The 15,605-nt window shown below is 41.2% G+C and overlaps 1 long non-coding RNA gene across 2 annotated transcripts in view; it reads right to left on the bottom strand.

Moving 5' to 3' along the window:
- Nucleotides 1–15,605, bottom strand: part of LOC123033751 — a 29,020-nt gene that overhangs the window by 3,366 nt on the left and 10,049 nt on the right. For both annotated transcript variants that reach the window (XR_006416633.1, XR_006416632.1), the window contains 2 exons: nt 15,232–15,272; nt 2,707–2,840 (listed from right to left, as the gene is read on the bottom strand). This is a non-coding gene — a long non-coding RNA (uncharacterized LOC123033751). The remainder of the gene's footprint in view (nt 1–2,706; nt 2,841–15,231; nt 15,273–15,605) is intronic.

Genomic DNA, 15,605 nt, shown 5'->3' with positions numbered 1-15,605 from the left:
GTTGGGCGCCACCGCAGAGAAAGCCCTCCTCCGAGTACTTACTCTCCTAATTTCTTTCATGGAGGGTTCCCGGAGAAGGGACTCTCCCGCAGATCTCAATGGGCGGTCGGGCATATACGGACGTAAGCGCTCGTTCAGGTAGCCAGGACCCAAGCCGTTTAGGGCTTTATAGGTCATAACCAACACCTTGAATTGGGCCCTTCCTTCCAGATGGAAGGTCCCTCACACTACCAACCAGAAACACTGTGCTGTGCAGCATTGTCATCTTATTTCCCTTGCCAGATGTTTTGCAGTAAGAAAAGGGGCAGAAGAAGCTGCAGGAAAACGTGAGCAAGCCAAAGGCTTACCACTGGAAGAGGGAACTTGAGACTGAGGCAGGGCAATGGTGCTTTATAAGCCACAGGTTCTCTTAAGGGAAAAATATAGTAAACTCATATTTACTATACGGGATGGAATAAACTTAATACTGGAAGAGCAAAACACTGGGCAGAATGCTAGTTGACAGATTCATCCATTTCTATCTGTGGTGCCCCCATTCATACATAGAAATAATAAGCTGTTGCTGCATGGAAAGGCATATGTTCAAGGGTAGGTTCTTTATAATCCCCCTCTGCCTTACAGAGCTACGTTCTGACAATGAAATATGGTGTGGGGGGAGAAGTTTGGCTTAAATTAAGCCATGACTCATGTATAGGTTGATGGGGGGGGGGCAGGGGGAAATCACTTCATAAAAAGTAACATTGGGATTTATATGTGTAAATTAACTCCACTGAAAATAATTGAATTCAAAATGGTATAAAAGTTCATAACCGTCTAAATAGAATCATGAATCATGTGCTGCCCTTTTGTGATTCTTGAGCTACAACTGATGAGGCAAAATCTTCCTTAGTTCAGCTCTTTCTAGAATGCTCTTCATTCATGGCTTGATTTTGATATTTATGAGGGGGTGTGTGTGTGTGTTTGCAGTCCTTCTCTCTCTTACACACAAAATTATCTACACTGCAACCTTTATTAATGTCAAAAAGACTTACTCAGATTTGCTAAGATTTGCACACGTTTTTACGATTGCCATCTGGAAGTCATAAAGCAAAAGGTGCAGAAATGCTGATGTTTCACCTTAACCAGCTCAAAATCTATGGCTGCAGTTTTATATCTGTTTAAGCATGGGGATACATTAGCCTTGTTACTATTTGAATTATCTAAATATTTCCTCTCTTCAGTGGAAAAGGAAGGCCCACTGCTGGGTATGGTATGTGTGAATGATATGAACCGTGTATGTACCGTGAGGGTCATGCCATCAGAGGAATTCAGAAAACACAGGAACCCTCATCTTCAAAACGAAATGGGCAGCATCAGAAGGAAGGCTTTCATTTCAGTAGGTGCTTCTGACAGAGGAGACACCAGCAGGTGCAGGGCTTGGGATAAAGGCTGTGTTCAATGGCAAGGGCTGCTACTGGGCCATTTTCCCATCAACCCTGAGCACGAATGGTACCATAACCCAATGGAGGAAAGAAATGGAGGATTGTCTCTGTACTGGATTGCTATATCTGCTCACTGTCTGATATATTACCAAAGTGGTATCAAACAGCAGGGGTAAGTTGGATCCTGGAGCTGAATGTAAGCTGTTTGGACCACAGGCAGATGCCCCATCTCAAGCATGAGCAACCACATCCAGACTCCAGACTGCTGGGATTGCTCAGGATGTGCTCTTTGGGCAAGCTTGAAGCGTGACAGCACTTGCTCAGAAAATAGGTACTGGGCATCAGCTGCCAATGTTGTCCTCAGAGTCAGCAGTGCATTGACACTTGCCCCACAAGTAACAGTAACTGGTTTCCCTTATTCAGAGAATGAGCGGCCAACCAGGAGTGAGGAAGAGGCTCCATGTAGGCATTAGGGAAGATTTGCAGGAAGGGCTGATCCATCTGTTTGTCAGCGGCAAACAGGAAAGTTATGATTTCTTTTGCATCCATTTTGGAACCAATGCAAATTGACCTTTGTGGAATCAATTTGGTTACATTTGCGTTTCCAAATCAATACATTGGGTTACAAAGGGTTAGGACATTCATTACTCATTATATCGGGGGACAGAACCTCATGGGTCATGGGACAAATCCAGCCAGCCTGTGGTTCCAATCTGACTCTTCAGGGTTTCAACACCCCACTGTACTTCCATCACAGGTAGACAAAGTCTTACCCCTCTTTAGCAGCAGAAGCAAAGTTGACTTCAACAGCTACTCCAGGCAGTAACCATTTTATTTAGCCACAGTGTGTTTTTTTTCCTTTTTTGTTAGAAAGCCATGGTAATTTATGATTCCACAATGAACTTTTGGATGTTGTAGCAATATTGCACACTCTGGAGTCAACAAATGGTGCTTCCCGCTCCCACCCCCCACCCAAAAAAAAGAGTGGTGGCTCCCACTGACAGCTGACATTCCCCCTCTAATGATAAGGAACAGCACAATTTCCTGGGCATTGTGTGGAAATAAAGTGGTGGCTGAAATTAGATCTGCTGCTCTGGTGATGGCAGGTAGCAGCACTGGCAGCACAAGAACCACCCAGCTAAAAAGGACAGGAATGAAAGAAAGGAAGGAAATGTAAATGCTGACATGAATATGAGCCTAATAAATGAGCAATGGAATCAATGTGATACTAATGAACATTGCACAAAGCTAAAGACACATTTAACGATGAAGACAGACTACTGACAAAAATTCTTTTTTCCTTCTGCATCTCCATACTGGCTACATGTCCAGATTCCCAGGGAGTTTGCAGTGAACAAATCTGCTTCTTCAGCTTCCTCTGTATTCCCCCACAGTGTATTTCATTGTCAGAACTTAGCTCTGTAAGGCAGAAGAGAATTATAAAGATGGCTGCAGTCAGGGCATGTTCTGAAGGACATAGAATTTCTAATTTGCATTAGAAATAGGACATAGAAGGACATAGAAATTTCTACATGCATGCACTAATGACCAGTAACGCTTCTTACACACGCCAGATTACAGAGATAGGCTGTGTCTTCCATCTTTGTGTACATTTGATGGTTGCTTATATTCTATTGTTGATTGGTTCTTATGTTATTTATTTAGCTTGACAGTTTTTGTAAATCTATGTAGGTTAGTTTGAGAACATATCTTGAAAAGAGATTGATAAATACTCTAAGGCTGTAATCCTATGTATATACATACCGGGGTTAGTCCCATTGAATTTCATGGGATGTATATTCCAGTAGAATTGTATAGGATTGTACAGTTTATACATAATTAAAACACACATTTCCCATAGGAATAGATTTTACAAATTCAAATCAAGAGATGGGATCCCAGCTTTGACCAGTGGCATTATTCAACTATTAGATGATGGTCTTCCTTGAATGATGCCTGTGGTCATTTGGGCTGCTTTCAGATGGAGAACCCCTTGTGCTAACAATACAAGGGTTTTGATGGCTATTCTATAGTTTCTTCTTTAACAGATGCTTTTTATGCAAACCAAAAAATGGAAGAAACAACAATAGGGTTATAAGTGGAAGATGACATCTTCTGGATGTGCACACCGCCCCCCTGCACATAAAATCCCATGGATAAGGTACAATAAGTGCATGAAGACAGTCTAGGTTAAATCCTGACTGACACTAGGTCAACTGTGCAGGTAGAAGTGGATCTCCCTGCTTCCTTCTTCCCAAAACAGATCCTTCAGTCCCCCAAAAATGCAGAGTCAGGAGACCCTGCTAAATGGAGCAAGCTGCTGCAGCAGGGGGGCAGGTGCCCTGAATTCAGGGAGATGCCACTTCCCTAAGTGGGACCTTTTATGTAATGAAAGGGTCTTACTCTGGTGAAAAGCAGATCCTGGCTCCAAACTGTCACCTAGAAACACCCATATTCCCTCAGAGGTTGTGGCGTCATTTTTGCATAAACAACTATTTATTTCCAGGATGGTGTAGATGTAGCTAAGGAAGGGACAGATGAGGGAGGGAGGGAGGGAGGAAGTATCCCTTTCCACCAAACTAATAAAGGTGCATATACAAAGAAGCCTTAACATCTGGTCAGGTTTGCTCATCATAAACACACCTGAATGAAAAGCACTTCTTGTTCTGTGGAGCAGAGCCAAGTGAATGATGGAATGAGATAGAGTCTATGCAAGAGCTCCTTTCCTGCATTTCAATCGCTAAATTAGAGGTAACCTGAGAGTAAAATATGCAGGCAGCCTCGGGGCACATCATATATTCCTTTATTCTGGAGCCTTTACATAATTAAAAATGAAAACTAATTGCTCTTACTATTCATTACTTCTCTAGAATGTCACAAAATTGGTTTCTGCTCAGTGATGAAAAGTCTAAGGGATTTTAAAATCAAAATGTACATTTCGATAACCTTTTCCCGCTCTTTAATTGGCACACTAGGAACTTCATCCACACTAGGTTGATAGTGTTAGCCTTGCTTTTGTGACATTTTAAAGTTTGCAATAAATACAGAGATGCAGGGCTCTTCATAAGATTATTCCCCTGAATTGTTGCTTCCATAAATGACTTGGGACAGCTCATCACTGCTGCCCTCTGTAGTCATGCAAGGAAAATCATCCTAGAGAAGTATTACAAAGAATTCATACCAACAAAAGACACAAAGTAACAGCATTAGCCGAGCAATCAATGTCATAAGCCTTTTGTTTATGATGCCTGTGCACCATGCTCATTGTTTTGTATCCTGTTTCCAAGAACAAACTCCCACACTTTATAAAGCAGTTATTTTTCGGAGATATATTCCAAGAGTAACATTCTAACACATTTCATTATTGCTCTTATTGGCATCTAGGACACTCTGTTGTTGAGGAAAACTCTTGGAAAAAAATTGAAAAGCCTTTGCGAAGCAGGTAAAGACAAAAGTCAAAGAGCTGGACTTCAGTAGCCTGAAAAATAATTACCATAATTGATCTTGTCCTTACCCAAAATCATTCTAAATTTGTTTGGTTTGATTAAGGAGTGATTCTTTAAAACTTTAGGATATCAGAAACATGCAGAAGAAATGTAATGAACTTGCAAAAATCAACAGATACTCATGTTCATCTTCCTTTTGATATGCTGTACTGCATAATTTAAGGCAACCCAAGAGACCAAGGATACCTTACCTAACATGAAGAAAGATAAGTGTTTATCTCAGAAATCTTTAAAGCAATAGATCACTTGGTGTCCATTATGGATTGATTTTGCGTTACTTTATTACAAAATGCTTTCATCTCACTCTTGGTCAAATATACTCCCAAAGTGGCTAAACAAATAAAGCTAGTATAACACTAGAAAAAGCTACCCTCCTTTCCCGAAAATAAGACCTAACCAGAAAATAAGCCCTAGCATGATTTTTCAGGATGCTAATATAAGCCCTACCCCAAAAATAAGCCCCAGTTAAGATCATCAGCCAGATGGATGCGTTTAGTACATCCATTGCAACACAATTCGGGGTTTGGAGAGTTATGAGAATTTTCCAGAAGGAGATGGCATGACTGTATTTGAATAAATGTAGATGTTTGTCCATGAATAAATGTAGATTGTTGTACATGAAAAATAATGTAGACATCACCTGAAAATAAGCCCTAGTATGTCTTTTGGAGCAAAACTTAATATAAGATCTTATTTTCAGGAAACATGGTGGAATCACCAAGCACTGTAATGCACTGGAGAAAAGATACAATTACCAATAGAGCAAGAGGTCCCCTCTGGCTGGAGAAACAGGAACACTGTTGGAGATATCTCTTTAAATAGGCCTTAAATCCTAGACCTGCACTTCCTCTCATCCATAATTTACCCATTTTCCTCTCATTTATGGCTCAGACAAAACACATCCCTTTTCATGAAATATTTGCAAACTCTCTTCCTAGGACTGGCTTTTATGAGAAGAATGAGTAAGCTGATTCAAACACTTGAAAATTAAAATAGTAAAAACAGCCATAACCTTGAATAGTTGATTTTGCCACCAGTAAATCTCCCTGGGTTTATTTACTAAAACTGTACTACTACTATTACTACTGTACTGTATTTCTGTGATTCCCAGAATAAAAAAATTCAGCATCAAACTCTTTCAGGCACATCTTGCTGTACCAGAAATTACCGCATGTTCAGTACCCATTTGCAATGCAACTATATCATCAGCCATTCAAACTACGTATGTCCCATTCATCAACCAGACACACACAATTGACCTAACTGCACTCACTACATTGCAGCTAGTGGTTATGACCAGCTGCTACTTACAAATAGGACATCCACCAGGATGAAAGACCACCTCCTCCACTATAAGCACTCCTCACTCCAACTCTCTACTGGAATGTTCCTGACACTTGTCCTGCTGGCTCTCACCATACTATTCATATTTCTGAATGTTTCTGCATACTTAATTTGGGTACAATCTTATGCATATGTAAGTACAAGTAGAAACTAGTCCTGCAACTTGTGGCATTCCCCAGCCAGCAAGGTGCTGTGGTTTGCCACTAAATTTTGGTAGCAAGCTGCTGGAGGTATGTGGTTTCCACCACCAAATTAGTCTGTGTGGGACTGGTGGCAAGAGCACGTTACACTGGGATCCAGAAAGTATGAAAATCGTCTTTGGACCCTATGAAGTGGCCCAGCCTTGGCCTACAAATGACCGCTGCCCAGCCACATACTGAGCTACCACAGAAGGTTGCTTCATATGCTCCTCTACCCCCTGCTCATCTACTAGTGAGCAGCAAGACAAAAAATCGTCCATATGCTTCAGAGATTAGGAGGAAAGATTCTAAGGTATATATGAGCTCCATCCCCCACCCCTCTCTCCGTTTTATTTCTTTCAGTGGTTAAACACTATGAACCAGGTGGTCAGCACAGGAGAGAAATCCATCAGCCTTCCAGACAATAGCCACAGTCCTGAAGGACGGAGTTGGTAGGTCAGCCTTTGCTCATCCTCTGCAGTCAGGAACTCCGAGGGCTACCTCAGACAATGGAACATGTATCACAAATGATCTTCTGCAGTAGCTCAGCTTAGGAAACAAAACTGCTCAAGTGCTAGTAATTACAGTTATAGAGAAGCAGCATTGCTTGTTAGGGACAAACAAAAGGCCACAACTCTGTGGTCAGTGGAAACATTTTTACACAAGACTGAAGAAGCCTTTGAACATGCTTTGGATGTTAAAGAGAAGATGCCTCACACGTGCAATTATTCAGCATCTCTTTACAACTGTGAACACATGTTCACATGCAGAGAAAATTATAGCTGTGAATACCAACGGGTAGGCATACCATTTCTTTTTATGTCCCTCTTGTTCTGAGATTGTGCAGGGCCAGTGAAATAAAGAAATGTGCTATTTTTATACTGAACTTAATCATTTTTCCTCTCCCAAACTGCCTGCCCCACCCATATATATATGAAACTACACCTCCAAGCTGACATGTATAATAAATATAGACCAGTTCCTGGCGTCTTTCTCTGCCTGCACCTGGCAGAAAAGCAGCAGATAGTTTCAGGCTCTCCAGACCTCTCACTGGGCCCAGTTCTCACAAGGACCCAAATTTCTTTAATATCATCAACAGGTTAGGCTGGTGACTGCTGTGCCACATGGCTTCTCATTGACTGCAGTTTTAATTCTGACTGATAAGAGCTGTGCATGGGGCTGAAATCTATTCCCAAAATAGGTTTACCACCATAGAACAGCATGGCTAGTGCCTATAAAGCACAGAAGAAAATCTGCAATGGATAAGGAGCCAAACTGACATGGGTGTCTCCACTGTACCCTGAAAATCAAGGTATTCAGGGATAGCCTATGACCACAAGATGCACCTTTAGTAGACAGATATATTTAATCAACATTGTCAGAAAGTCTCTGTGCATCCTTTTTTAAGGCTGTCATCATTAGAAAGAGAGAAAAGTGAATGCATGTTCTTTGAGGCTGGCTGGCTGCTTGCTTGCCTGCCTGCCTGCCTTCCAACCCCCCCTCCCTTTTTTTCCAGGCAGAAAAAAGGTGAGAAGAAGCTTTAACCCTCATCCCCAAACACTATGATCCTGATTCAAATCAGACTATCCACACTTGCAGGAGAAAGAAAAATGATCAGGCATAGCTACACTATGCATGATTAGCTGAACATTTAATTTGCTATTCTGCATGAATGTGATATGAAGGTGCTTATCAAGGCAACAGCGATTTCACAATGGTCCCTATCTAAGTTAGGAACCCGGGAGATGGGTGTGGTGGTTGTGAAGGAGATGTGTGTTTAACAGGGAGTGCTAAAGCACATTGCAAGTAGCCAAAGCCTCAGGTACAGTGATTAAGCTCAGCTATTTCTGTTCTCTGATATCAATTCATGTGCAGTGTCAACAATGCACGTCCTGTGCCATTGGACATGGGCTCCTTTACAGCCATTTTTTACAACATGGCTGCTGTAGACTGACCACCCTGGACCCAGTTACAATCATACTGGGGTTTCAGATAAGCTGGGAGGAGGGGCTGCTTGTGGTGCCCACCCCCGGACCTTGCACATGGCATGGACAGAGCTGCACCAGCTGCTTCTCTGAGGCTGTCAGAACGACCTTGGAGACAGGGCTGGCTTCTGGGGCAATCCAGGGGTGGGGAGGGGAGGAGACCTGCACTGCCAAGATGCAACATAAGCTGGCAGCATCTCAGCTTCCTTCTCCTCCAAAGTGTTGCAGTTCGATGGCGGGAATCAGGCACAGTCCTGAGTTCCGAGGGTTATGGGCAGCTGCATTAGTTTACAGTTTTATCTGAGCAGTATCTGACACTGTCAGTTTACTTGTAACAGTTACTATTCTTTTGCATTTCTGTTTTGGTTTATCACATGTTAATGAAAAGAAATAAGTTTGGCTGCTGCATATGACAGATAAACAGAATTAACACATTGCACGTTATCATTCCAAAAAATTAAGGAAACAAAATCCTAATTTGGAGTTTTTGTTATGACAACTTGCTCTTGTTTCTCATTTCATGGTTGCAAGTTGTGTGTGGAGATGCTATAAGACCCTATACTGAAGGAATCCTACTAGAGTTTACTGATAAAGATACTGTGATAACAGTAACTATATAGAGCTGATGTCAGACTTCTGCTCTTTATTGCTGAATTTGCTTAATATATGGTGGCTTCCAATCTCCTTTGTATTCTTAAATAGCATTTTGTACACCATGGATTGTGAAATGGAGGCCAGCGGCTACATATTGTGCTATGATTTATTTTATGAGTGTTTGTATAACAAAGACGGGTGATCTTAGAGACATTTTGTGTATGCTTGGCACGTCTCTATAGAGGTCTTTGATACACATGTCACATGCATGTGCAATTTGGCGTGCATATATGTTGCACTTACATTTGGATTAAAATATTCCTTCGGGACATTAAAGTGCAATTTTGCTATATTAATTCCTGACTACATGGATTTGTTAGACTTGTGTCTTATCCTGATGGACCTCCTCCCCTTTGTTTTTACAAGCTAATAGTATAAGCCAGGACAGCAAGTTTTCCAAGGGAAGCTGTCACACCCAAACAGCTTTCACTAATGGCACTCTGCTAGAGTATAACCAGACCAGCAACACTGCATGTTGCCCTTTCTTCTTAACTGTTGTCATCCTCCTTAATTTTAAAAATAAATAATTACTAAACCGGTGCAGGTGTCTGCCATTGCAATCTTATATAAGTCTACATATCTGCACAGAAGTAAATCTCATAGATTTTAATGAGGCTTACTTCCAGTAAAGTAGGTAAAGATTGCTGCGTGGACTGGAAGTTTATGCACATACCTGATGAAGTATTTTTTAATTGCATGGAATTTTAAAAGAAATGGCAATTTTTCACACTCTTCCACCCCCTTTACCATCTGATTTGTTTTATTTGTCCTGAAGGAAACACACAGCATGGCAGAAGAAGAAAAAAGGGCAAGAAATAATGTAAAGTAATAATAGTGAGCAATTATCCATCCAAGGTACCTCTTTACCTTGACTGCTGAATATTCTACACTGCAGTAAAATATTGCTGCAATACTGCTGTCAAAGCCTTGGCAGGCACTTCCATATTTAGAGATGCTCAGATATCACTTGAACTTTTCACCACTTTTCAGTTGTATAAATATTCCTCCAACTTCATTATTGTGTCCAATACAACTGGCTCAGCTAACACATACAAAGTGACTTATATAAGAAGCACTTTTAAAAAAATGTTCAAATTGTGTGTACAGGAAATAAAGGAGATGAAACTTCTCCTGAACTGCAAGAAGTGTCTTGGAGCCAAATAACATGTGACAAGCTTACATGTGGTAGTTTACATAAAGAGGAAGCTAAGAGTAAATTTTTACTTCCACATATTCTGGAAACCTGTTGTAACAACAACCCTAACTTTTCTCCCCAAAGTCTAATGATGAATGGAGAATTGTGTATCTTGTTCTTTGCACTTCACTGCTCTTTCCTGCTTACCAAAGTCAAAGTAATTTTTCACCTCAAGTGTAGTTATTAAACCAGTCAGTTGCTGATACAGAAAAAATAATCTATGTTTTGATCATGCAGAATATCTTAATGTGCAAGTAGTGTGAAGCATGTTTGTTCTCTATCTTTACTGGAGACCTGCACATAGGGCCTTCTGTGCCACCTTACAAATGGTAAAGGGAAGCTGATACAGTGACATATCCAAGTTTAAATAGTTCATTCAGGGTAAAAATTCCTTCAGAGTCAACAATCAATTTGAGCAAGGGCATGTCCACCCTTTCTTAAAGAGATGAGAGTACCAGACCATCTTATTTGTCTCTTGAGAAACCTGTATGTGGGTCAAGAAGCAACAGTGAGAACTGGACACGGAACCACTGATTGGTTCAAAATTGAGAAAGGAGCATACTGAAAAGCAGAGACATCACCCTGCCAACAAAAGTGTGAATAGTCAAGGCTATGGTTTTCCCAGTTGCAATGTATGGCTGTGAAAGCTGGACCATAAGGAAGGCTGAGCGCAAAAGGATTGAGGTCTTTGAATTGTGGTGCTGGAGGAGACTCCTGCGAGTCCCTTGGACCGCAAGGCGATCAAACCGGTCAGTCCTAGAGGAGATCAACCCTGAGTGCTCTTTAGAAGGCCAGACACTGAAGATGTATCTCAAATACTTTGGCCACCTAATGAGAAGGAAAGACTCCCTGGAGAAGAGCCTAATGCTGGGAACAATTGAAGGCAAAAGAAGAAGGGGACGGCAGAGGATAAGGTGGCTAGATGGAGTCACCGAAGCAGTCGGCGTGAGCTTAAGTGGATTCTGGCGGATGGTGGAGAACAGAAATGCCTGGAGGAATGCTGTCCATGGGGTCGAGATGGGTCAGATGCGACTTCGTGGATAGCGACAACAAAATGCCCACCCTGCAGGTTTAATCTCGTTTAGTGTCCTAGGGCGCATTCAGAACTGGAGTTCTGTTGTGGAAAAACAATGATCTATATAAGAGAACATTTCACAAAAAGACAATCCTTTGGACTTGTTCAGTATGTTGGTGAAATACAGTGTTTCACCAGCACACCTCCAGTTGTGTAGTGGCCTTTTTTTCATCCTCCTTGTCGTCCCTAAAACTGCTCCAGAGAATCCTCCAAAGATCTGAAGCAGTTGGGGGACGAGTGCTCGGTGAGATTTTGCTCTGTCTTTCCAAAAGTTCTAAGGCTACTAAAACCCTCTCAGTATTGTACTAAACACCCTAGTTCCATGAACGCTGAAGGACAGACAAAAGGCAGGGGCAAATCTTAAAATTGGCTTTCACGCAACAGTGTGGTACTATACTCTCTCCAGACACTCAGTGGTATTACTTGCTTCGGTGGTACTTACTGTTTCTAGCAATTCAACTTCAGCATTTGTTATTGTTGCCTGCATTTCTTTACTGTCTTGACTTGATAATAATGTATGTAGTACTTGCCCACATATGGCTATGCATTTTATTTATTTATTTTGAGATTAAGAATCAGTCAGCTCTGCTTTAGTCAAAGAGAACAATTGCCATTAAACATCTGTCTTTCCACAGGAAAATATAACCGGCTTAATTGAAATGTTTTTTATACATGTGAAAGAACAATATGTTTGCTAAGAGACAGATACATTCAGTTATGGTTCATTATTATCCTCCATCTTTCTAACAAAAATAAAGTCTGCTTTGTGCCTGTGTACATACTTTGTTAGCATACTTGCATTGGTAAACAATGTAGCTTACTGCTGTGGTAGGTGGACCACCCATACAAGCACATTTGAGACATGTTTGAAAAGCCCTCTAGTGAAGCCAGGAGTGTCACTGAACTTCCTGGAAGTTGGCTCCTCATTTTATTGAGCAGAAGACACACACGACCCCAAACACTATTGCTCTTTGTTTAGATGATGCATTTTCCTTATGGATTTCTCATTCCTCGGTGCAAACGTTTCTGTAATAATAAGGCATTATGTTTTACACTTTTCAAGTTTCTTTAAAATCATCATTTTGTCCAAGGATGTCAAATTGCAAAGAATGATCTTGAGTCGTATTGTCAAAGTCTGAGATTTGAATGACATAGTCAAAATGCATAATTTGTAAGACAGTAAGTGTGCAAACCTATGCATTCTTATGGAGAAAAAAGTACTACAATTCCCAGCATTCTGGGATCACAGAACTTTATGTATGCAGAGGATTTCACCTTAAGTAAGCATAGTTTAGATCCTTGCCTTTTCCATCTACATGGATCAGGAAAGGAAGCCATGTATTTAGGGTTGACTAAAGGCAGACACCAGTGGAAGAAGAGATTTGAATCTAAGTACAGTCTTTATTGATATGAGTACTCTAAACATGTCACCAGTACAAATGTACCAGGGGCTTGCAGACAGAAACACCTGATGCTCCGTAAATCTCTTGGCTTTTGTTAAACTGTTAAACTGATGTCTTGGCTTCAGCTAAGCCATTGTGCTTTTGTCCAAATATGGTGCTGTGAGGCCAAACAAAAACCTGTCCAAAACAGAGAAAACAGTTGTTCGCTTTTGCCTTGTCCTATGTGAAACACATGAAGAACATGCTGTCATAATGACACCAGACTCAAAATTGATGCAACTGAGTCCGTCAGTTTTGCTTTCTCTCACATTCATGTTTTTAAAAAATCATATTTTCTCTCCTGAGGAAGAAGAACTTTCTGAATATTGGTGCATTCTTATAAAAATAATCTCAAATGAAATTATTCACCATATACACCTACCAAATTCAACAGGTTTAGCAATTGCCAACATGGAGCGGACTTTGAGGTAGCTGCTTCCCAGCTGTTAAAAATGAGGCCTCTGTCTGAAAAAGAAGTGACAACCAGTGATGGATGCCATTAAGAACTCAACCTGCCTGTGCTCAGAATTTTGGCATCCCACAAGCTTGAGAGTTGAAAGTAGAATGAATAAAGATTCTTTCTTTCTTTCTTTCTTTCTTTCTTTCTTTCTTTCTTTCTTTCTTAAGCTTCCACTTTAAAGCTATTAGAGGTTATTGTTTTTAAGCCAGATGATTTTGTATAAATTCTGATTCCAATTTGTGTAAATTATGGCTTGAATTGCACATTGAAAAAAATTTGGTTGGAATTTACACTAATTTTCCAGGCACTGAAACAAAGAAAAACAAAGCAGATGAAGGCCTGCTTTAAGAAGTGAGGACTGCACACTGCAATCTGCTACATCAGAGCAAGTTGGTGCCACTGCTGGGTTGATGGGCTGGAATCTGGGAAACTGATCCTGGTCAGTCCAACAGATTTTCCCCACCAAATGGATTTATCGAGCAGCAACCCTACCTCATACTTCCTGAGATACCTGATACACAGGATTTAAATCCAAACATTTAAGAGCTAAACATTCAAAGTCCTTGACCTGGATAGATAGATTTTGATTTCTCCTGTGTGTGTGTGTGTGTGTGTCTGTGTGTGTGTGTGTGTTTACTCCCCCCCCCACCCGCCAATCTCTAATTCTTTTTCCCTCAAATACACATATATTTTTTTCCAAATTTAGGTTAGTTCTCATCAAAATCCAAAATTAAATAAAATGGCATCAAAACCCATCTCTAAAAGCCACCTATAGCAGGAGGAACAGTCAAGAATAAATAGCAACCAGAATGAATAGCTATAGCCTAGCTCTTCATTATGCCCATTGGATCTCTGGTATCTCATCATTATTCCTTCTGCTATAGCTGCTCAGGAACTGACCTTGCACTGCAGATGAGGAAGAAAGTGGGGAGGGGGAACCAGCTTGCGATAAAAGCAAATACGCACCCATGCACCAGCATGTACAAAACTCCTACAGATGAGGGTGAGGTGATTCCTTGCTATTCTCCTTGAAGCAGACTTTTGATTTTCCTAAACAAATTGTAGCATATATAGGAGTCTGGAAGTTTCAGAATCTTGGAATCATATAACTTGCTTATCTATATGCTACCAGACATGCGTATGCTGTACCTGCTATCGCAGTGGAGAGTATCTGCTGCAATTTTAGTGCATGAGGACAGAAAATCAGAGCTGTGGCCTGTTCGAATGAAATATACAGATTCAGAATGAATTCATTCCTATCAATGGTTCCAAGAGTGGACTCACAGAAAACGTATAGGAGGTAGCATTGTTTTGCTGGTGGTTGCACCATACAGCCAACTCTTGGAATAGCCAGCCAAACAGAGTTGCAACAAGTTGTGGAATGGCTTCTGTGGCTGCTTGTGGAAGAGCTTGTGCAGGTGGAATGAGAGTTTCAAATCTGGCACTTGCAGAAGGATGAAAAGAAGCTTTGCACTAGCAGAAGGATAGCCTTTAATACAGCCCAGTAATAAGGCTTCATTAATATGCTTCTGATCACTGGGACCATGAATTACACCAAAAGGGAATTCAAGGTAAAGCTGTAGCTGAAAAATGCAATTGTCACTGGAAAAGTCACTTTGAAAGGTAGTCCCAAATTTCTTGAGCCAATGGATGCATGCCAGTGCATACTGTATGTGGGGAGACCAGACAGGGGTTCTGGCATGATGCGGGGATTTCACCCTTTATCCCAGTTGTGGTTCTTATCAGATCTTGCAGTGCCTTTCTGTGCAAACAGCAGGGGTGTACGTGTGTATGCATGAAAAAGAGCGAGCGAGCGAGAGAGGATTGATTCTGAGCAGGTCCACAGAGGTGTCCAAGAGTTAAAGCCCTTCCTGCACAACATAGTCCCAATTTGGCTAGATTGACACCAGCACCATAGTTTATTATTGTAATTTATTATTGTAGTTTATGTCTTTTTAAAAATAACATACCTATTATGTGTGCTTTGGACCTTGGATTTCAGCCAGCTAGCCTGTGGAAAACAATAGAACATGATACATTCATTTGTGTCCAAAGTTACTTTGCTTGGAAGGTGCCTTCGACCCGCTCCCAAGAGTATGAATTCTATGCAAAGTAGACTGCCATGGCTTGAAGAATGGCCTAACTGCTGTCCCAGGGAATATGTCAGGGACTGGCAGGTGGCAGAGAGGGAGAGTAACAGAAACAGGAAGTCAGCAAGCTGTTTAGATGTAGCCCATTCGGCTGACCGGGTTCAGGAAATTGGCAGGTCTTTGCATTAGAAAGTTCCAGTGTGGAGAGCCGGCCCATTCCGTAACATCTCCCCATCAGCTTCCCTTTTCTCCTG

Source organism: Varanus komodoensis, unplaced genomic scaffold (assembly GCF_004798865.1).
Source record: "Varanus komodoensis strain SLA01 unplaced genomic scaffold, ASM479886v1 scaffold1, whole genome shotgun sequence".
In the NCBI taxonomy this organism is placed as follows: Eukaryota; Metazoa; Chordata; class Lepidosauria; order Squamata; family Varanidae; genus Varanus; species Varanus komodoensis.
The sequence above is the reverse complement of the archived record's forward strand: the minus strand, read 5'-3'. Positions and strand labels throughout refer to the sequence as shown.